The sequence below is a fragment of the Cyanistes caeruleus genome, chromosome 18 (assembly GCF_971803275.1).
Source record: "Cyanistes caeruleus chromosome 18, bCyaCae1.hap1.1, whole genome shotgun sequence".
NCBI lineage: Eukaryota > Metazoa > Chordata > Aves > Passeriformes > Paridae > Cyanistes > Cyanistes caeruleus.
In genome coordinates, this window is record NC_141718.1 from 9,073,093 (window position 1) to 9,094,647 (window position 21,555).

Below are 21,555 nucleotides of genomic sequence, written 5' to 3' on the forward strand. Positions count from 1 at the left end.
ATTCACTGGGGTTAATGGGATGCATTCCTCAATGTGGTTGGATGGAAAATTTGGAGATGCTGGAAAATTGCCTTATGCCAAGCTGGAGTGAAAAATCCTGAAAAATGTTGTATGCTGACACACTAAGAGGAAAAAATGTTAAGTTTTGCTCAGCTGAAATGTTTTGTCATGTCTATGTAAAGCTGAGAAAAAGGGAAAAATCAAAACTAAACATTTCAAAATTTAATTAAACTGCACAGAAAGCTCATTTGAACAGAAAGCAAATGTTCACTGGCTGTTCAAACAGCGTGTTTTGCTTATTTGAGATTTTTTTTCCACAAATCATTTTTTTTTCATTTTTTTTCCCCCCTTGCGTCTGGAAATTTAATGACACCAAACCATTCCTAGAAAAAAGGTTTTGGTTTGGACGAATCTAAGTTTTTCAACAGCAACATATTTTGTGAGAAAATTCCCTGCTGCTTCTGCTCATCAATAAAGTTGATGAGTTTAACCAGTCTCATGGCTGGCTAGGGAAAAAAAGATCCCCCAGTTAGTGAAGTGGATAAATAACTTGGCACAAAGTCCTTCTCTGTTGACTCAGTTTACTTTGTGGACCCGGGCACGACTGTCATAATAAATTAAAGCATGAACATTCCCATTTGTCACTTCACCGCTTCCTTTTGCTGCCTTCCAACATGTGGTAAAGCCATTAGTTTTAAGAGACAGAAAAGAGCAGAGAGGGACCAAGAATAGTGCTGGAATTACGGGGAGAGAGGAGAGGACTTGCAGGGTGCAGTGGAGCAATTGTGCATTTACAGGGCATAATCTTATCAAAGGCATTGGGGTTTATCATCTCCCTCTGCAGACACAAAGGAGACTGTGGCTCTTCTGGGACTCACTATCAACACCTTCCAAGTGCTTAGGGTGGCCCCAAATCTAAAGGCAGGAGAAGACTCCTCTTGGTCAGGCTGTGTCCCAGGATTTTAATGAGCTGTGTCCTGCACTCTCAGGTGTTCCTCGCTGTCTCCTCAGCTCTGCACAGCTTCCCCCTGTTTTCCTGTGCCATCCTCTGTGGGAATTTCCTGAGCTAAAGGAGGATGTGTTCAGATCAGGCCCGTTGTTGACAAGGTGTGAACAGATTAATGGCCATCCCATCCCACCTGGCCTACTGGGCTTTCTGGGGAATCCCCCTCTGAGCTGGAGCCTGCAGGAACTGAGGGTTTCATCTCTAAAGAGGAGCAGAGGTCACATTCACAAAGGGAAAAGGGTGTAGGGGGGTGTTTATGTGCACTGGGAAGCTCGGAAGAATGTGAGTCTGAGATTTGAAAGCATCCTACTCCTGAATTATGATTATTTATTGTCATTACAGTGCCTAAAGGCCCAGCCTCGTTGTGCTGAGGACTCTGCAGACAAAATGAAGGCACAGTCCCTGCCTTGAAGGTGAGTGAGGAAAACCTCCCTAAAGGGGGCTGGGAACAGGTGTGGCACATATCCATCAACCTGATGAAGCTGTTTACTGGATGTGTCTAAGTGTGAGCAAGTGCAGGAGAAACAGCAGGAGAACAAGAAAGTTGGATGTCATTTTTCATCTCCCTGGCTCCCCTTCTAAAGTGAAGAAGGGGCTTCACTTTTTGTATTAATTATTTTTATTCTCACCTTTCTTCTCCAGTAATGATTATCCACAGGTAAGATAAGAATTAACAGAGCATTTTAGTGGTTTTGCTAAAGTTCTGGGTGCTGAAAGAAGTGATTCAATAATCTCTTCGCTATCTTTACGCAAGTCACTTCTACTGAGACTTTTCTGAAAGGTAATTCAGTACCTAGACCCCAAAATCAGTCTTTAAAAGTATAGTGCTTTCTTATCTTTTAGTGCTTCAGTTTTACTTAACCTGTCTGCAGAGAAAAGCAAAAGATAAAGAAAGTTTTTGCATGAGCAGCAGGTTTAATGAAGCCTGGTGTCCCCATGGACTTGTATCTTGTGTCTTACAACCCAGCCAGCTCATGACATTCCTGTCCTTGCTGTGTCCCCACCACCCAGGAAAGGTATGGAATGTCTTATTTGGAGCTTTTAAGTCCTGCTGCTGCTCCTGCCAGGGAAAATGCTGAGTTTTCAATGCCTCTCCTTCATTTGGAAACTTATTTGAAACCTCTGCCCTCAGTCAGGTTTATCCAAGACTGGACTGTGGGCCCTCAAGTTGTAAGATCAGCATGACACAGAAGGTGGGATTTTTAGGGGGAGTTAGGTTTGCATAGGGATTCACTTCCCTCCTGGAAACCTGGGAATAAAAACTGCGAGATGTTGAGGAATGGTATGTTTGTTATGGGTTAATGAAATAATGAAGCTCATGAAAGAGGGGAACAGAGTATTCTGCACCTTGGTGGGACATGGTGGTTCTTGAGTACTTCAGACAGAAAAAGGAGCAGAAGAGAAATGTATAGTTTTTTTCTTTTAGTTCTTAGAACAATCACCAACAAGAAGAAACTTTGCTATTCTTAGTTACATCTCAGGGCTCTGCATAATCTTTCCTTCTGAATTATGAAATATGATAGCTTTTATTAAATCCATTACAATTACAGCCTCTCTGCTGCAGAGATTTAGAATATGGAATAACTAGGGTGCATAATTTCAAATAAATATTTAAGATTTTGATGCGTGATACAGTTTTAGACTCTTAGGAGATTGAATCATATTTGATGTTTTCTTCTAATTCACACAAACTTTCCTATCCAGCTACTTTATAGTACTGTATACTATTGTAATAAAGAATTGGATGAATAAAAATTCGAAAGAAAAGGTTTAAATAAAGTATATGTGATTGTAAATGATGAAAATATGGAATGAGAAATCCTCCTCCAAGTCGAGGCAGGATTTCTCTTCCAAAGCAACAGATTGCAGCCAAGCACCCAGATAACAATCGCAAGCAGGCACATCAGCCCCGAAAGAATGGGCAGGACACGGGCCATCAAACGAACAAAAGAACGGGCCCGGACGAGATATCGCCGAGCCCGAGCATCTCCGCCCTGACCACCTGTGCTGGAGAAATGGAGAAACTAGACAAAAGAAGAGGAGCCAGCCGAGATAGCCATCGGCTCCAGGATGGGTGCCACCACTCCACCCTAATGGCCCGGACCAAAATGATATCAAAAAGACATCCTGGACCTCTTTACATATGAGGAGCCTCTGCCCAACGTCTATTGACTCTATTCTCCAGTGCCAGGAAATCTATTCTTCGAACAATCAAGAACCTCTTAGCAAAGGGTGCCTGCTTGGAATTTGGCCTCGGGACACAAACTTCCTATAAAAACCCAGGCCAAAGGACTCTCAGGCGTGGATTTGGGAGCATCTATACCTTGCGTATAGACCCTGTCCACCCAGCGCTGCGCTGCTTATTTTATTGTGGTTTTTTCTCTTTGTTCGAATTTATTATTGTTTGATAATAAATTTTCTCTTTTATATAACCCGAAATTGCCTTTGCATTTATAACAGATTGGTGCCGTGACTCGGATAGGAGAAATTGCAGGAGAATCTCGCTACCCAGGACGGGTACCCCCGCTGATTTTAGCGGCCTGGTGAGTCGAGAATCTCCGCAGCTCATTCCTATATCCGAACCAAATTTAGGCTAAGGAAAAACCACAATAAAAAGGGAGAAAGGATCCAGAGAGCTCGGGAAGGCAAGGAGCCTTCGAGAAAACCGCGGCTTGATAGCTCATAAAAAGTCATCTGTGCACGAAGACACCCTCGCAGGAAAATAGCTGTAAGTATTGTGAGGTTGAGCTGGTGATTGGGCGATTGTGTGAGACGTGATCTGATCACGGAGCGAGTGTGGACTTCAAGGTCGCGGTTCCATCCTCCCGCGAGGGAATTGGCCGGCCAAGAAGGAAGCGATTCGGTGTGAGAAAGGTCTCTCTTTACACGATTGTAAAAACCTGGGACGAAGGAGGTCCTGGGGGACCGATCACAGGAGGCTGAAAGGGGAAGAGGACGTCCTGTCGAGCTCGGGAATTAGTAAACCCTTTCAGTCAACGGGCCTAGGCAAAGGTCCAAGAGAGAATCAAAGTGCTGAATACAAGAGACTCCAGTACAGCTAACTGCGAGGTGAGTATTAGCAAAGACTTTGATTCATCTGGTAAAGGCGGAACGAACACAACGCAAGAAAGGTAAGATATTTTTCAATATGGGACAAAGAAAAAGTAAGATGCAGAAAAAGAGTAATGAAAAGGGTCCCTCTGAGAGAGAGAAGGGATCACTAGACATCCCACCGGAAAGTCCCTTGGGATGGATGTTAAAATATTGAGAAAATTGCCCTGAGAGAAAAAAAAAAGAAATCTAAGGCAAAAATGATCTGGTATTGTGCCGAGGTCTGGGGAGGGCAAGAACTGAGAAACCACCTCACTTAGCCTGTGGTGGGCACATTTGAAAGGTGGACGTGTAACGAGTATATTTGCGAAGTATAGAGCAGAGAAAAAGTAAGCTACAAAGAAAGAGCACAGGGAAAAATCCCTCCAATCCGGAGGAGAGATCACCAGACATCCCGCTGGAAAGTCCCTTGAAGTAAATGTTAAAACACTGGGAAGATTGTCCCCTGAAGAAAGGGAAATCGAAAGAAAAATTAATACATTATTGTATAGAAGTTTGGGGAAGACAGGAGTTGAGAAGTCACCTTACTTAGCCAGTGTTAGGCACATCTGAAAAAATAGACCTGTAATAAGTTGTTCTCCTATGTGGAGAACAAGGACCCCTCGGACCCCGAGGAGAGGGAATATGCTAAGCTCTGGTTAAACGCCAGGGTAGGGCTGTTCCCAATGAAACAAAAAGAAAAACGTGAGTCGAAAACTGAATCTTGGGAACCCCTTGACCACTTACCTCCCCCGTACCATGGACTGGCTGGGCCGTCGTCCCCAGATCAAGTGGTGCCTTCAGCACCTTCGGGCCCCCGAGACCAACCCACTGAGATGCATGTGTCTCAAGCGGGAGACTCGGTGCTGGCAGCGATGCTGGCAGCCCTTCCCCTTTCCCCGCCTGCAAACACCGTAACCACAGGAGTCTCTTCAGAGGTTTCTCCGGCACAAGGCTGGGGACAGCTCTATCCGTCCTTGCCGGTCCGGCCGCCACAGCCGGGACCCTCACACTTAACTGAAGGGGTCCCTACCGGTAACCGGGTGGCAGGGGAGTTCCCACAATCAACAAAAGGGAAAACCCCCACAAACCTCAGTTCCCCTCCTGCAAGTAGAACTCGTTTGAAAGCAAAAATGATGGGCGAGGAGGGGGGGGAGAGAGTAGTGAGAATGAGCACCGGTTGTTCCCTCTCAGGGAAGTACCGACAGCCCCGGGAGTGATTGGATTTGTGAATGTTCCTCTTAACTCCGGGGATGTGCGAGCGTTTAAAAAGGAAATGGGGCGATTGTTAGACGATCCTTTGGTGTGGCTGAAAAGCTGGATAACTTTTTAGGAAGTAGTATTTACACATACGATGATCTTATGGCCATCCTGAGATCGCCTGTTTAATCAAGAGGAAAGAGAAATGATTAAACAAGCTGGTATCAGAGACTGGGACCGACGCAGTCCACAGGGGACACCAGGTGACCAGAAATGGCCTAGCGTGAGCCCGAGCTGGAATGCCCAGGGAGGAGGGCAGGCAGAGCATGATGGATTTAAGAAACATGATTGTTCAGGGAATAAGAGAGGCAGTTCCCCGAGGTCAAAACATTAGTAAAGTGTTCGGGGAATGCCAAGGGAAAGAGGAATCGCCCATGGAATGGGTAAAGAGGTTACGGCGAAGTTTTCAGATCTACTCTGGAACTGACCCGAACTCTCCCGTGGGGGAAGTCTTACTAAAAACACAATTTGTTGCCAAATCCTGAGAAGACATTAGGAGGAAATTAGAAAATATTGACAGGTAACAAGATAAAAGCCTCCAAGAGCTTCTGAGGGAAGCTCAAAAAGTATATATGAGAAGGGAGGATGAAAAACAGAGATTGTAAGCTAAGGTTTTGGTAGCTGCGGTCAAAGAGGTCCAAAAGCAAGAACAAACACAAGGTAAGTTTAAAACACTACCTAGAAAACAGAAAAGCACTCACAAGGCAGCTCCTACCCCACGGAGAGAGCTCCCCGAATGTTACTACTGTAAGAAAGTAAGACACATTCAGCAGGATTGCAGGCAAAGGAAAAAAAAAAAATGAAAAGATTTTTCAAGAAGATTAGGGCTGTCAGAGGCTCTTTAATTTGGGGACAAGAACATCCAAGGAGCCCTTGATAAAATTAAAAGTGAGTCCCCAATGGCAAGAAGTAAGCTTTTTAGTGAACACTGGAACAGAGAGAGGTACTCTGCAGAAATTGCCAGAAGGGTGTGTGACAAGCAAGGAAAAAGTTTTTGTAATTAGAATCAAGGGGGATCCTTTCAAAGTATCTGTAATAGAGATGTAGGAATAGAATCGGAAAATAAAATTTGTTTAAGAAATTTATTGCTTGTAGAAAAAGCAGATTATAATTTATTAAGAAGAGACATGATTTTGCATTAAGAATTAATATCGTTGTTAAAAACTCTGAATTAGTAGTAAAAATATTCAAACTGACTCCCAAAGACGAAGAAGAAATTAACCCTAGAGTGTGGCACTCAAAAGGAGAAATAGGGAAATTAGATATCAAGCCTATTAAAATAGAAAACGAGGACCCTGAAGACCCTATAAGGATCAAACAATATCGCATCCCGATGGGAGGGAGAAGGGGATTAAAACAAGTAATTGACGACCTCCTTAAAGAGGGTACCCTGAAACCCTGTATGTCTCAGCATAACACTCCCATCCTGGCTGCAAGAAAAACAGATAGCAGTTTACGATTGGTTCAGGACCTCAGAGCTGTAAATGTTAGAACCCGAACCAGATTCCTGGTGGTGGCCAGTCCTTACACTTTACTGAACAGGCTCTCACCTAAAGATGTATGGTATAGTGTAATCGATTTAAAAGATGCTTTTAGACTTGCCCTCTAGATGAAAAGAGTAGAAATTTCTTCGCCTTTCAGTGGGAGGACCCGGACACAAACCGAAAGCAACAGCTGAGGTGGACCGTCCTCCCACAGGGGTTTGTAGAATCCCCAAATCTGTTCGGACAGGCTCTGGAACAACTACTCACCCAATTCATTCCAGAGGAGGGGACAAAATTGTTACAATATGTAGATGACTTGTTAATTGCCGGAACGACGGAAGAAAAGGTGAAGAAAAGCACGATTTCTTTACTGAATTTCTTGAGACAGAAGGGGTTAAAAGTATCTAAATCCAAATTGCAATTCACAGAGCCCGAAGTAAAATACCTTGGTCATTAGATATCTCAAGGGAAAAAGAAATTAGACCCTGAGAGAGTAGCAGGGATTCTTGCACTCCCTGCCCCAAAAACAAAAAAGACAGATAAGACAATTTTTGAGGCTCCTGGGATATTGCAGACAGTGAATTGAAGGATTTAGTGAAAAAGTAAAATTTCTGTATGAAAGGTTAAACACTGATAAGTTGAAATAGACTGAGCAAAATGAATTTAATTTTCAGAAATTAAAGGATGCACTCATAACTGCCCCCGTACTAACTTTACTGGATACCAGTAAGAATTTCAATTATTCGTAGATGTGAATAGACAAGCAGCACAAGGAGTTCTGACCCAAGAGTGGGCAGAAAAAAGAAGCCCATAAGGTTTCTCTCAAAATTTTTATACCCGGTTAGTTGGGGTTGGCCTACTTGTTTGCAAGCAATTGTGACAGTGGCTTTATTAGTAAGAGAAGAAAAAAAAAAAAAAAAAGGGTAACTTTCGGAGCTCCCTTGATAGTCTACATGATGTAAGAAATATCTTACAACAAAAAGCGGAAAAGTGGTTGACTGATTTGAGGCTTCTGAAATATAAAGCCATCTTAATCAGCTCGCCTGGTTTAGAATTAAGAACCACTACTGCGCAGAATCCTGCGCAGTTCCTGTTTGGAGAACCAACAGAGAAACTATTACACAATTGCATTGGAACTGTGGAATTGCAAACTAAAGTTAGACCAGATTTAGAAAATCAGGAGTTAGAAAGAGGAGAAAAGTAGTTTATAGATGGATCCTCGAAAGTTGTTGAGAGAAAAAGAAAGTCAGGATATGCTATAGTGAATGGCATATCAGGAAGCATTGTGAAATCAGGCCCCCTGAAAGCAAGCTGGTCTGCACAAGCTTGCAAGCTTTATGCTCTCCTGAGAGCCCTCCAGGGGTTGAAAGGAAAGAGGGGGATCATCTATACAAATTCGCGGTATGCTTTTAAGGTAGTACATACTTTTAAGAAAATTTGAGAAAAAGAAGTCTGATAAATACGAAAAGAAAAGAGTTAATCCATAGGGAAATCATTCGACAAATTCTACAGGCTGTCAGAGAACCAAAAGAAATATCAGTTGTCCATGTAAAAGGACACCAAACAGGATGGCAGTTCCACACCCGAGGTAACAACCTGGCAGACAAAGAGGCAAAACGAGCGGCTTTGTTAACCAATCTGCAGAAAAGAAGACTGATTCCCCAAAGCACAACACTGGGATTTGCCATACACCAAATGCAGCCTGGGGATAAAATCCTGATCAAAGCTTAGAAAGAGCTCCCCCTCAACCCTCACTAGGAAGAACCGTTTCTCGTCCTCCTGACCACAGACACAGCTGTCCGGACTGCAGAAAGGAGCTGGACACACTCACCTCGAGTGAAAAAAAGTAACAGATTACAACTCCTCCGAGTGGAAAGTCACCACACCTCCGAGAGAGCTGAAAATCAAACGCCGGCGTCATCACAAATGACAAGTGACGACCAGATAAGTTGTATTAATCCTGATTGTAATTGTTTTCCATTTATCCACTTCGAGTGTGCTTATTGTAAACAGATTTGGGTAGCCCACTGTTTAGGAGGGTACAAACCTAAAGGATTGTGCACAAAGTGTCTAGAGAAAGAACAGGAGGAGACTAGCCGTTTCTTAACACTTGCCACCCGGGCGGGGTCCCTAGAACTAAACTCTCCTGAGTGGTTCCTATTGTTCCAAAAGGGGTTAAGAGGCCAGTTAGATTCCAAAGCCAAGGCTTTAGAAATCGAGGGCCGAAAAACAATTAAAGTTTAAAGTACTGTGTAGGACAGACCCAACTAAATCGTCTCGGTGAGCTACTTTCAAAAAAAAAAAAAAAAAAAAAAAAAAAAAAAAAAAAAAAAAAAAAAAAAGGCACGCCTTAAGGACTACCAGGGCCCCTGAAGACAGTCCCTGCTGCCGAGAAGATGATAATCCCCGCCGTATGTTCCTATACGGGCGAAGGGCAAAGCAGAGGGATGCAATGGTGGGGAATCCTGATAGTCCTGAACCTAGCCATGTGCTTGGCCGAGGGAATGAGTCCCGAGGTACCTCCAGGGGAGAGTCCCCTGGGGAAGTGTGAGCAGTGTCAGACTGCCACAGAAACCGGACGAAAGATTGACTGTCCTCCAGAACTGCAAAAGGGGATGTGTTTTTCCAACAGCACTCAGTATAAGATCTGTAAATTAAAGGGGGAGGTCTGATGTTACCGCTCAGAGGCAAGTTTTAAAGACGGGCAGTTTCAAACTCCTGAAAGACAAAAGATCAAAACTACCCACTTCAGGTACAAGAGAGAAGTGGGAGGGATTCCTCCGATTTCAATTTATAGTCAATGTAATAAGACCATCTAGATCAGAAGAAAAAGACAATCCACCTTTGTAGCATATTTCAAAATCAATCCTATGTTACAATAAAGCGAACTTGAAAACGTGTACTATAAGTGGAAAAATGTATTAAGAAGATAGAAATTTAAAACATGAAACAAAAGCTTCCTTCAATAATGAACCAATAATTTTAGATTTGTTAAAAAGTGAAGTTAACCGGGTATGTTTACAATTTGACCAAGTATTCTGTTTCTCCAGAGATGAAGACGAGTTAAATCCTAAAAGCAAAATATCAGACTGAGAGAAAAGTGAATGTGGTTAATCTCACACTCATCCCTCTGTAAGATTGAATAAAATAATACGAATTTTTAATGTAGTCAAATTATTAAGTGGGGGACTGTAATAAAGAATTGGATGAATAAAAATTCGAAAGAAAAGGTTTAAATAAAGTATATGTGATTGTAAATGATGAAAATATGGAATGAGAAATCCTCCTCCAAGTCGAGGCAGGATTTCTCTTCCAAAGCAACAGATTGCAGCCAAGCACCCAGATAACAATCGCAAGCAGGCACATCAGCCCCGAAAGAATGGGCAGGACACGGGCCATCAAACGAACAAAAGAACGGGCCCGGACGAGATATCGCCGAGCCCGAGCATCTCCGCCCTGACCACCTGTGCTGGAGAAATGGAGAAACTAGACAAAAGAAGAGGAGCCAGCCGAGATAGCCATCGGCTCCAGGATGGGTGCCACCACTCCACCCTAATGGCCCGGACCAAAATGATATCAAAAAGACATCCTGGACCTCTTTACATATGAGGAGCCTCTGCCCAACGTCTATTGACTCTATTCTCCAGTGCCAGGAAATCTATTCTTCGAACAATCAAGAACCTCTTAGCAAAGGGTGCCTGCTTGGAATTTGGCCTCGGGACACAAACTTCCTATAAAAACCCAGGCCAAAGGACTCTCAGGCGTGGATTTGGGAGCATCTATACCTTGCGTATAGACCCTGTCCACCCAGCGCTGCGCTGCTTATTTTATTGTGGTTTTTTCTCTTTGTTCGAATTTATTATTGTTTGATAATAAATTTTCTCTTTTATATAACCCGAAATTGCCTTTGCATTTATAACACTATTAAAAAAGAATTTCATTTTGAGGAAAAGATATGGGCTGGTGCTGTTTTGCTCAATATTTTGTCTGCAGTGGTGATTTGGGCTTTCTATAAAGTAGCTGGACAAGAAAAGTCATAAACATTTTCTTTTGAAAGTTTGGACTAATGTTAAGATGAGCATGCAACTGGAAAAATTACTAATAAAAATTTTGTCAAAAAATGAGTAAGTATAACATTGGGACAAGGTAATATTATTGCAGAATTCGGATTGTGCCTCTTTGCAGGGGGCCCAGGAGTAACAGGAGAACAGGAAATCTGAACGTGGCTCTTGCTCTGGATCTGCAGCAAGGGGCTGCTGGTGGGTTCTCCCTGCTCTGCAGTGCCTTGGCTTTGTGGTGGTTGCTTCCCAAAGCCCAGCAGCGATAGGAATACCTGATCCCCACAGCAGCGAGGACAAGGACAGTCCAAAACTCCCGAGGAGGCCGGCAGGGACAGCTCACCTTGCAGGTGTTCCAGGCATGTGGCAGGGGAGCTCCTGAAGAGCGGCAACCTCATCACCTCTTTGAGGAGCAAGGGTGGCAATTTCTGAGCGTGAGGCCAAGAGGGAAACCCCCTGTGGATGACTCTATATTCCTCCTTTGTCTTCCCCACACCTGCTCCCTCTTCTCTTCCGCTCTCCCCACCCACCCTCCAAGAAGATGCTCTGGGTGTTGGCTTTGCTCGGCTGCCAGTGCTCTGCGGAGAGGTGTTAATTATGACTGGCAGCTTTTAAAAGCCCTGTTTCAACACCTTGCTGTCACCACACCTCATACTTCAGCAGCTTAGCACATGTTCCAAGGTGTTTAAAGAGCTTCCCGTGCGGCCCTTTTCCAGGCACCAGCCTCTTGCCAGGAGCAGTAGCGCTCCTGACCGCACTTTTCTGGCTGCGACCTTGTTGGTGTTTGCCTAAGACATGTAAATGAGCAGCGCAGTTGTTAGCGAGAGAAATGTGTAATGTTTTCCATTGTGTGGCAGGCTTAGAGCTGACAAGAGCCGAGCTCATGTTCCAAAGTCTAAAGCAGTTGGCAGGTTTCTCAGTACCAGTTTTTTATGCCCCCGAGTGGGTCATGGAGCAGAAAAGGGGGTGGAGAGGGAAGGAAAGGGAGGAATGTGTGTGGATGTGTGGTGGGGGGAGAGTTAGCGGGAGAGAAGGGCCATTTGCAAGCCACCAGCTCCGAATGTCACTCGCTGGGCCTTGTGGTGGTGCTGAAGGGCCCGCTGGAGCGTTTGATTGACTCGAGGCTTGATGCTGCTTGCCACTTACCAGCACTTGTCTTTGCTCATTAGCAGGGGGATTGTGGGGAAATATTTAGATATTCAAGAGAGGAAATGTTAATCTTTGCAGTGTTCACTGAATATTTAAATCAGGCAGCAGGCAATTCTGCTCTGCGTTTGACCTAGACTTCCAGTGCTGGGCAAATGCCTCGGTCTTGGGATGAATTTGGTCCTGCACCTCCCCGCTCTTGGGGTTCAGGTTGTGGGGTGGAGTCCAGGCCCTCTCAGAAAAGGCAGCACAGCCTGTCTGCACAAGCCCAGCTAGATGTAAATGGCTCAGGAGCCTTGATCTGGCCAGTTTTAGGCACAGAGAAGTGCAGCCCCCATGGAGTCACAGGGACACTGGCCTCTGGCAGACACTGCTCTAGGAAGGAGATGGCTGTGCACTGGAGGCTGAAGGTAACAATGGCTGCTGGATTGGGCTCTTGGGGTGCTCTGTTTGATAGAAAATGAGGACAATAAGGATGTCCCCTTGGGGTTTGGATAGGCATCTCTCCCAAATAAGTGTTAATTAAGAGCTTAGGTATTTGGAGATGAACATGGCATTAGACCACCTGTGTTGTAGTATGGACTATGGGTTAGTCTGCATTGACACACTTGAAGCAGGAAATTAAAGTGTCTTGCACCACCTTAATACCCAGAACTTTTCTCTGTATTTACTCCTAATTTGCTTAGTTTCAGTTTTCTTTCTTCATTGCTATCTTCCAGCATTATTCTAGACAACAAACATGGAGGCAGCAAAATCTAATTACAGAATGTTGCAGCGTTATAGGAGATGAATGTTGAATTAGCAGTTCCTGATACCAGCACTTGAATCTTCATTATTTTTTATCAGAAGCAGATCAGGAATAATCTGTGTAGGAATATCCTTTCCGATATTTAGCATGTACTGTAGTTCCTTAGAGAAAACTCTAGACTAGGAGTTATGAGAATTGTATTATTGTGTCAGGTAAAAGACAAATATACCCACATACAACTTATTAGAATAAGGGCCAAGAGGATTAACTCTGGCAGCTGCTTATTTAATTGAAGCTTTAAAGGAATATAACCTAAAATGAACATGGTGTCACCTTCAACAGGAGTAGGTGAGTTCAGAACCTGGCAAGTGCTGATCTACCCTGACCTGGCTGTTATTTCTGTGTTTCACAGCCTCTATATTTAAGGCAATTCAGTTAACCTGGAATTATTTTAATTTAATTTTATTCAGTTACAGCAAAATTACCAAGGAAATTATTTACTTATTCCTAAATACAGTCACTAGCTACATCCTGACAGGATGAAGTGAAAAACATTTATATGGATTTTATTATTGATGGAGCTCCTAAACACAGTTTATGTTTTCTGACTCTCTTATTCCAGTAGCTGCTAGTCAATTAAATATTTCTCCAGTAAATTTGAGGCTTAGAGAATCCCTTGGGATTTGTAGAACTCCTTTTAGTGGGAATTAAAAGCCACTGTAGATTTAGGCACATCTGACAGTTCCAGCCCTCTGTTCAAAGCACAGAAGGTGCCTTCCTACCTGGGATTTCTTCGTGTTTTTTCCTTGGGCGTTTTTTCTTTTTGTCTTGATTAGTCTTTTTCTTTCTGTCAGAGCATTGCTCTGGGGAGGACAGCCAGTCCTTGTTCCACTCTCCATTTGACCTTCACTTGAGGCAGGGGGTCAGGATTGCAAGGGCCGGTTATCCCCTGGGAATGAGAGGCAGCAGAGATCTCACTGGAGCCAGCAGACAGCAGTGATTTTAGTCACAGCCACAGCTTTTAATCACACCCCTGCACACAGGCTGGTGGTGATAGGTGGGGATCCCACGTTTCTCCCATCTGCTTTCATTGGTTTGGCTTTTTTAGGTTGGCAGAGCTGTTCCATGTGCTCAGGAAATGGCTGCATGTGCTGGATTTTTGCAATGCCCTCTCTGAGCTGCTTTCATTGTCAGACTTGTGTGTTCCTGGCTCAGGCTGGCACTGTGCTCTGAGAGCCCTGGCTCGTGGCTCTGTGAGATATAGGGCACTCACTGCTCTAGGGGCTGACAGAGCTGGGCAAGAGCAGCCTGGCCCTCCTGTGCCCGCATTGTCAGCTGCACTCAGAGCATCACACCCAGCCACCAGAGCTCCTGGGACTGCTGCTTCCACCGATACACTCACAGCTTTCCCTCCTCCTCCCTCTCCTCTGCCTGCAGCCGGTGGCACTGCAATGCTGGGACTCAGAGGCAGCAGGAAAATAACCCTGGAGGAGTCCAAAGCCAGCCTGGAGGGGATTTGGAGCCGCCTGGGATAGTGGAAGGTGTTCCTGCCCATGGCAGGGGGTGGAATGAGATGGCTTTAAAGTCCCTTCCAACCCAAACCATTCTGTGCTTCTGTGACTGATTCGGACAGGCACTAACGTGCTAGGACAGATTCAATGTCGGCTTGAAGACACATTTACAGAGGCAGGATGGATTTGTGCTGCTGGAACAATTCTTCTTCCCAAAGGAGAAGTTCTCACTGCTGACTTCCCAACAGGAGTTATCGCGTGGACTTTTACATAGCAGTGAATGTCAGTCCATGTGGAGAGACTCTCCTGTCCCCAGGATGGTTCCTCTCCTGTTTTTTCCCTACATTATGCTGTTGTTGGCTGATTGATTTGGGGCTTTGCTGTTGTTTGTTTGATTTGGTTATTTTACAAAAAATACAAATTTGACTTTGTTTTTTAACAACAAAAAAAGTAATAATAAAAAAACGAACCTTTCCTTCATCCCCAACCAAACCCAGAAGCCAGAAACAAAGCAGGCAGTTTGTGATCCTTGATTGCATGTGGCAGGAAGAAAATATTGAATTGAGGTTTCAGTGTGAGCCATTGTGAACTTGAAAGGGACGTTGTCAAGTAATTTGATTTTCCCACAAAGTGTTGCAACCTTCCGAAGAGAGAAGAGTGTCTTTTTGGTGTGGTGTATGCCAGGCTCCAGGAAGGAAAATGTTGCTGAGGCAGCTCCAGCTGGCTGTGATCCCAACCTCCATTCCCAAAGCCAAGGCCATGGCATCAGCAAGGCTGGCATGGGAGTGCAAACAAAAGTGTCTCGGTGTCTTGACTGCAGCTCCCTTTGGAATAGCTCCCACGTGAGGGAGGGGATGGCAGGTGAGGAGGTGGGTGAAAAATGTATTTTCCCAAGTAAAAACTGTTGAAAAAGAAAAGGCCAGTGAAGCAAGTTGTTGTCAAAATGTGGGGTTCTGTGGAAATCCAAGACTCTGGGGAGCAGTCACTCTCAGTGAGAGATTTCAGCAGGAAAAGTCTAAATCCTTAATTTTAACAAGTAGCAGAATGGTAAATGTTGGCAGTGTTGAAACATATTGATAGTAATTCTATTTCAGGTTTTTTATGGGATGGTAAATTTCTAACTCCAAGATGGAAACATTCCATTTGTTTGTATTATATTTATTATTATGTCAATATTAAATCCAGTAAAAACATAACTGTTGATATCAAAATGAAACCTTTGAGCTCTACTGGACAGGCTGTCATTCCCTCAGGGTTGCTGGATTTGGGAAATTCACAATTTTCAGGTTCTGGTTCAGTGTAGTTAAGAAGTTTATTTCTTTGATTATGAAGATTCCAATGGAAACTGCTTCCAGACCAGTTTAACCAAAGTCTGCTTTAGAAGCATTTTAACTGTGAGGACACAATTTTATCTTTCCATGCAATTTAGAACAGGAAGAGGACCTAGGTAAAATACATATAAAACACTTGGGTTGCAGTGGACAGCCCTGTCCACCCTCTGTGGAAGAGGAAATTTTGTGAAGGAAAATGTTCCTGTTTTGTCTGGAATACTTACTAGGAATGCATAGGCAGGATGAAATGTGTCCCAGAACTCCTTAAGGTTCTCAGGGGCAGGAGGTACATCAAGGATTTAAAGGTGTATTTTGAATCACTGGAGAAGAAAGGGAGGCAATCAAAGGGAAAACTCCAGAGCAGCTCAATATTCCTTTGCTCCATCTTTCTTCTTTTGCAGTAAATCCTTGCAGCGGTTCCTGCTGCAACTCTTTCAGGTAATAAAGGTGGGAAGGTGCCAACAAGTGAGGATACGGATGGATTAAAAGGATCACCTCCAAGAGCTATGGAGAAATAAAAGATCCATGGTATGACTTAAACAAGCACGTTCTGTGAGGTTTACTAGTGGTTTACTAGAGACAGTTTGTTCTAGCTCTTCAAGTAATAATCAAAATTGTAATTTCTAAAAGTTTTTGTTTGGGTTTCTTGGCTGGTTTTTTTTTTTTGTTGTTGTTGTTTTTGGCAAACTTTTTGCAGATGAGAGAAGGCAGGGTTGGGTCAGACAGGATTGTACTGAGCTGTACAGTTGAGTGCTGTGTGTTGTCTTAGAAATTACTGGCTCCTGGGCTATATTTCAGTACCTGGTAACTAAAAATGGCTTTGTGGTCAGAAAGCCATTGATGTTTGCTTCAGAGGTAGTAGGTATTGGCAGATGCCCAATAAAAGGCAGAACAATTCTATTATCTGTCATGGAGACAGGATGGTGGGTTTTAGGACTGCTGCCTTGTTTTATGATGTAGATGCCCACATCTGTTAATTCTATTCTTAATTACCTGTATCGGTCTGGGTTTGCTGTTTTTGTTTGATGCTGTGTTTTATCTGCAATTTCCTATTTACTTTTATTTTTTTGGAAAGCAAAATATGTAAGAGCAGCTCTTGGAGTCAGTCTTTATTGGCTGCCAGTGCAGCTCATGGTGACCCTGACCCACATCAAGTGATTGTGCCCAGGTAATAATTGGTGTGTCACAAGAACCCCTGTGTGGACCTGCTGATCACTCCAACATCCCACAGTGGCTTCCTTTGCTTCCAGGGGAGCTGAGCAGAGAGGAGGAACCAACCAACAGGCCTTTTCTACTCCCTTTGCTCTCTGCTCTGTTCTCAGGCCACCCAGATCTGTTTGTGAAATAGATCCTGGTGTTTCACCCCTGCTGGGCTTTTGTTTAGGGTCAGCTGTGCCCTAAGCCCCCTGCTCTAGAAGGAGCATCTGCAGAAGGACTGACTCATGCTGTTTGCTCCTTAGTGTTTGCAGGATGTTGGTCCTGACCCACGTGGGGTTTGTGGTGAGGAGACCCCCGTCCCTTTTACCTTGGATGGTGAACCCTCCCCCGTGCGAGGGCTCACGCCCCCATCACTGCTGGGATCGAGGTGTGGTGTTTCTCCTGGTGTGTCACTGGGGTTTATGGCCCTGCAGTGACGCAATCCTGCAACCTGCAGGCTTGGGAGATACCATCAGGACAAACAGGAGATCTTGGAGCTCAGGCCCCAACAGGCATCTGGTGATCCTGATCACCTGAAGGGCAGGGAATGCTGTGCCTGCACACACCCTCTTAATGAGTGCACACTCTCTGAAATTCACATTTTCCTTGCAAATTGGTGCTGAAATGGCTCTGAACCCATTTCAAAATGACCTTGGCTCTGTGGCTCTTGGGTCATCTGACTCTAGCTGGGAGTAGATCCATCTGCAAATGTAGGTATAAAAATGTCTGATCTCCAAGAACTAACCCAGAAATATCTACATCTGTCACAGGAGACATTATCAGCTCTTTTTTTCTTCCCCTTGACTTTTTACTAATTTTTCATGAATCTCTGAATCTGTTTTGGGAATCCTAATCCCCAAGAAGTCCCAGAAAGGGAGTAGCAGTGCTGGAGGGACCTGGCAGTGAGTGGAGCAAGCACTTGCATGGCCTGAGGACCGCTGGCCTCGCTGGCCTGTTCCAGCCTGGCATCTGGCACAGCTGGCTCTGTACTGGACCTGGCTGCTGGATGGGCCAGGACATGTTTGGCCAGGTCTGTGACTGTCTGCCAGACATCCCCCAGCCCTGTCTCCATGTATCCCTGCATTTCCACATTCCTTCCTCTTTTTATGTGGACATGTGGCTCCCGTCTCCCTTCCCTCAGACATCACTGCGGTGTGTGCATTATTCCCAAATAGGAATGCTCTTATTCTGATAATTCCCTGCCAGAGAGAGAAACTTTTTTTTTCTGTTTTTTCTCTTCCCACTTTTTATTCATGCTTCCTTTGCTGCTTTCCTTTATCAAACCTCTGCTCCTTTTCCCTGTTTCTCCTGAATACATTACTCCTTTTAAAACCAATGGCTTTTACCTGCTAACGGGAGAGCTGTTCTCTCCTGTCCTTTGCTCTTGGCAGCCCCTGAACTTTTCTATTTCCTGTGGTGTTTGATAAGTCTGGAAACTCCTTTGGCAAGCACTGGAGTAGCACAGGGCTTGCCTGCTCCATGTGTTTGAGTGGATTCTCATAGCTCCTCTTGGATCATCACACCTACACACTGTCACAGTTCAGTCCTGAAAGCCCTGCAGAGCTTTCCCTGAACATCCAGCTACAAAATGAATTTTATGAGCCACATTATGGGTATGAAGCAGATTTTATTAGGGAGGGACGTGGCAGGGAAAACCTTGCAGTGAAGATTTCCCAGTAGGAATGCACACTGCATTCTATTTTCAGTGGATGTAAGAGATGGTTCTTCCTTCCCTTATTCCTGCTTCTCATGAAAGCTGAACAAATTTTTCATTTTTAATCCCTTCTATGGGTAGAGAGCTCTGAACTCTGGTGAGGCAGGTGATTGCTCCAAGACATCAAATCAGCAGGTGCTGGATGATCCCTAAACACTGCTTGTGTGCTTTGTGGGGCTAAAGACTCTGAAGAAAGGAGAAGGAAAAAAGCAGCTCTGTTTCCTTATTGCCACTGAATACAGAAGAAAACAAAAGGGTTTAGTTTGTTGAAGAAAAGCAAGGTCAGCTTTAGCAATGTCTCTGAAAGCAAAAATATGTTTCTGTGCTGATATTTTTGTATCATGTATGTGATATATTTTTATAGAGTTTTGGACTTACTTTATTTACATATATTATAACCTCCCTACTGAGTAAACAAGAGATGCCCAGCTAAGCAAACAAGCCCCAGGGTGATGGGAGAGGGAGAGAGAAAGGAGAGGAACAGCGAGAGGGAGAGGAAAGGAGAGGTGGCAATAGGAAAAGGGTAAACAGACAAGCACTAATTAAGGCCTTCATCACAAGCAGGGAGATGTGCGAGGCTGACAGTCAGTCAAGCAGATAAGGGAAGATGAGTTAAAATCTAGCCCCAGGTTTTGAAGGCCCCGGGGCCCTGGCAGACAAGAGCACAGTGAAGCACAGGAAGCCACTGAAAGGTCATTTGCATGAAATGATGTTCAGGATCTTTGCTTTTGTTGTTGCCCTGATGGCTTTAACCCATTCCTGGGCAGGAAACAGCAGATATAAGACACTGCACATGGCTGGAAGGCTTCTTTTCGTGGCCTTTCAGGGAGCACTTCTCCAGGCAGTGTATGGGGAAGGAGAAAGGGCTTGCTTCCCACTGAGAATAAGGGGAGCTGAAATTCCTTGGCAAGGGATGGCCTCACTCTCCAGCAGAGCATGAAAGGGAGAAATCATGAGAATAGGAGACTGGGCATGAAATAAGCCACAAGCTTGCCAGGCTGAGGGAAGGTGCAGTGACCTGCACTGGTCAAAAACATTCAGATATTTGAGACTTTCATTGTGCATCTTTCCAAGAGCTCTGGACACAAATTGGAGTTTCCATTATGGAGCGATGTCAGAACCTATCGTCACTCGCCCTTGCTGTGGTGTCACGAACACGTCATGACTGTCAGGAGCACTGTGCAGGTGGCTCCTGTCTGCCCCTTCACCTGCAACTGAAAACACATCCCAAATTTTTTGCTTAGCAAAGAATGGGCAAATTGTAGTTGCAATCTCTTCTTCCTGAGCTGCTCCAGGAAACAAGATCTCGCTCAGCTCTCGAAGGGAATTCTGACACTCTAATTATTGTTATATGTTCTCAATGTGCTTAGGCATTTAGGCAGGTTGTAATTCTTAGTGACACGGCAAGAGAAATGAGCACAGAAGTGCTCCCCACTTTGGAATAGTCTGGCAGCCTCACACGCTTCTTTCCAACCCCCACTTGTGTTTAGACATTTGGGAAGTCACAGTCGTTACTCTTCTGCTTTTCCTTCTGAAACAAAAGCTGGTTAGAGCCAAGTTGAGTAGATTAAATGGAGATCTGGGCTATTGGACTCCTGGGTTCTGCTCCAAATCACGGCCACTTCATTACTGCCTGACCTTCTCCAGCTCATGTCAACTCCCTGAGTAATGTATCTCTCTGCCACAGCAGGGCAATAAGCTGTACTTGCCTCCAAGACTGAAGATGATTGGAACGATTGTCTCTGGGATTGCTGGGTTGCTCTGGGATCCTTGGGTGTGAAGGCTGGTGAAGGTAAAGCAGTGGTTAACAGCAGAGCAGTCAGTGGTCAGGCTGCAAGTTTAAACTCCAGGCTTAAGGCCAAACCTTGTTGGGGAGCCAGTGAGGTCTTGAGAGATGTTGGCCTGTTAAAACATCAGATCTCACAAGGAAAATCTCACTGAAGATTTCCAGTGGGGTGAGCTCCATTCAGAGCATTTTCAGGTGCAAACCCCTTTCAGTTTTGTATCAGAGCTTGAAGATTCCAATCTGAAGTCTACCTTAGATTGGGGCTGAACAGACTGGGGGTGTTCTTGTTGGCAAGCTCCTGGGTTTTCCCACTAGAACCAGTGCTGTCCAAACCAACCATTCCCAGTTCAGGTGTGAAGGTTTGGCTCAAGCCCATCAGTAGCAGATAATCTTGTGCAGTGCTGTGGCCACAGCTTTCCCAGAATGGTGTTTCTTTCCATTTCTCTCTTTCTAGCACACAAATCGTCATGAAAACAGAAACTTTTTTTTTTTCTTTTCAAGATGACAAAAAAAAGTTTCCAAACTTTTCTTCTGTTTCACTTTGCTTATAGCTCACCCTGCATTCCAATGCAGTGTTAGGGCATGCTAGGATCCCATTTAGGGGAATATTTTTAAAAGCTCCCGTGTGGAATCAGTGGAGATGATGGCATGTAGGATTACAGGTAATTGTTCTGTGCTATGAATACAGTGTCATGATTGAGAATGGACTTGTCTAAAGCAGGAGCTACGAGCACATGGAGGAGTAGCAGGATATAGATAGCCCTTGGCTAACTGCTCATTGCTCCTGCTCTCAGTAGCATTTTAAAAGGCCACTGTCATCAAGTAATTTTTCATTTAATTCGCTGTATGTAATAGCTTCTTTAAGAACCTGGAAATGATTTTATTTGCCCTTTTACTCTGGACAAACAGCAGTTTCTTTTTCTTGGCCTAACATTCCATCAGGAAGACAAACCCAAGCCCTGTTCAGAATGTTTTTGCTTCAAATTCCACATAATGCCAGTGCTAGCATCAGCCCAAGAGGAAGAGTTCTGAAAGTGTGATTAATCTGTTCAATGTATGACCTTGAAAGCTGAGCAAGTGGAAAGGAAATATTGATTATTAAAGGTGAGGTCTATGGTTTGGAAAGAAACCTTATGTTGGTGAAGTAAGAGAGATCAGTGAATTCATATGTTGAGGGAAGTAATTTGTATGAAAGAAGAGCCCTCATGCTCATTTAAGGAGGAA

General features: G+C 44.3%; 2 long non-coding RNA genes across 2 annotated transcripts in view; both read left to right on the forward strand.

Moving 5' to 3' along the window:
- LOC111936560 (uncharacterized) overlaps nt 1-21,555 on the forward strand; it is a 254,657-nt gene that overhangs the window by 162,401 nt on the left and 70,701 nt on the right. The window contains exon 10 of the long non-coding RNA XR_015277844.1: nt 1,349-1,419. This is a non-coding gene — a long non-coding RNA (uncharacterized LOC111936560). The remainder of the gene's footprint in view (nt 1-1,348; nt 1,420-21,555) is intronic.
- LOC147649916 (uncharacterized) lies at nt 11,397-15,514 on the forward strand. Its single transcript, XR_015277846.1, has 2 exons — nt 11,397-13,140; nt 14,230-15,514. It is a non-coding gene; the product is annotated as an uncharacterized LOC147649916 (long non-coding RNA).